The sequence below is a fragment of the Brassica napus genome, unplaced genomic scaffold (genome assembly GCF_020379485.1).
Source record: "Brassica napus cultivar Da-Ae unplaced genomic scaffold, Da-Ae ScsIHWf_1699;HRSCAF=2325, whole genome shotgun sequence".
Taxonomy (NCBI): domain Eukaryota; kingdom Viridiplantae; phylum Streptophyta; class Magnoliopsida; order Brassicales; family Brassicaceae; genus Brassica; species Brassica napus.
The window spans coordinates 55282-57420 of NW_026015115.1; positions in this window are offsets into that span (position 1 = coordinate 55282).

A 2139-nucleotide genomic window follows, 5' to 3' on the forward strand; every position below is an offset into this window, starting at 1 on the left:
TAAGCAATATCCAGATCATAATCGGCCACGAACTCCATCCATCTCCTTTGCCTCAAATTCAACTCAGGTTGAGTGAATATATACTTGAGACTCTTGTGGTCGGTCAAAATCTGAACCTTGGCACCATACAAGTATGATCGCCATATCTTGAGGGCGAACACCACTGCGGCCATCTCAAGGTCGTGGGTTGGATAGTTCCCCTCATGCTTCCTCAACTGCCTAGAGGCATAAGCGATGACCTTCCCATGTTGGGTTAATACACATCCTAATCCGGTTATGGAGGCGTCTGTGTAAACCACATATGGTTGGTCTGCCTCTGGCAACACCAATACCGGTGCACTTGTCAACATGTGCTTAAGTGCAGAGAAACATTCCTCACATTTCTCAGACCATACAAACCTCACGTCTTTCCCAGTCAGTTGTGTCATAGGTTGAGCCAAGCTGGCAAACCCCTTGACAAACTTCCTGTAATAACCGGCCAGACCTAGAAAGCTCCTGACTTCAGTTGCACTCTTAGGTCTAGGCCATTCTTGTATGGCCTTAATCTTTTCCGGGTCCACGGAGACACCTTGGTCGGATACAATGTGACCCAGGAACCCAACACTTCTTTGCCAAAAACTGCACTTGCTCAATTTGGCATAGAGCTGTTGTTCCCTCAATCGTCCCAACACTGCTCTTAGATGTCTCTCATGATCCTCTTTGGTCTTGGAGTAGACCAAGATATCATCAATGAAGATGATTACAAACTCATCCAGGAAATCCCTGAATATGCTGTTCATCATCTTCATGAAAGCTGCTGGTGCATTGGTTAATCCAAATGGCATGACCACAAACTCATAGTGGCCATACCTGGTTCGGAAGGCTGTCTTCCTTACATCATTTGGTTCAATGGGAATCTGATGATACCCTGAAGCCAAATCGATTTTAGAAAACCATTTTGCACCCTTGAGCTGATCCAACAACTCATCTATCCGAGGCAATGGGTACTTGTTCTTCACAGTCACCCGGTTTAACCCTCGATAGTCAATACACAATCTGAAGCTACCATCCTTCTTCTTCACAAAGAGGACTGGTGCTCCCCAGGGTGACACACTAGGCCGTATGAAACCCTTATCCAGCAACTCTTCAAGTTGCTTCTTAAGCTCGGCCATCTCGGCAGGAGCCATTCTGTAGGGACTTTTGGATAATGGGGCCGTCCCTGGTTCGAGTTCTATTATGAATGGATCCAACCTATCAGGGGGAATGCCCTGTAGCGCCCTAAACACATCCTGGAACTCACCAACCAGCGGTATTCCCTCCGGGTCACCACCCCCTACGACCTCCTTAGTGGCGATTGTGGCCAGATAAGCCTCACAACCCTTCCTCAGCATCCTCTCAACATGGATAGCTGACACCACCAAGCATCCAGAGATCGGACGTATACCTTGGAACCTGATCGGAGCCCCACACCCACTCTCAAAAAGCACACGCCCCCGGTGACAGTCAAGAGTGGCCCGATACTTTCCAAGCCAGTCCATACCCAAGATCACCTCGTGATTCTTTAGGTGGACTACCACAAGATCCACAGGCATGACCCTGTCCTGGATCATTACTGGGACGTCCTGAATCACCCCTAGCGAATGCATCACTTGCCCACCGGCCGCATTCACTACCCCAGGACAATCCCCCGTTCCCAACTGGAACAACCCCTTTCCGAGCATCCCTGGACTCACAAAACTATGTGTAGCTCCAGTATCGAAAAGTACATGTGTTTCCACACCACCAATACTTAGGGTCCCTACACATGACCCAAACTAAGTATCTAACCGTCCTAGGTTCCATACCATGCAATTCTACTGAATTGAAAAGAATAAGATCAGACACATTACCAGTGATCGCGAGGAATGGTCCAGCCTTGTCCTCATCCTTGGACAGCTCATAGACGCGGGGTGCAGAGGTCTGACCGCGGTTCTGGTCTGGCTTGTTGCCCTCACCACGGCCCTTGCTCGACCCGGCTGCTAACTTGGGACAATCCTTACGGAGATGTCCCTTCTTTCCACAGTAGTGGCAAGTCCTGGTATCACCACCAGCTCCTTGCTCCTGTCTAGGACAGTCCCGAGCTGAGTGATCCATCTTACCACATCGAAGACAAGCTCCCAT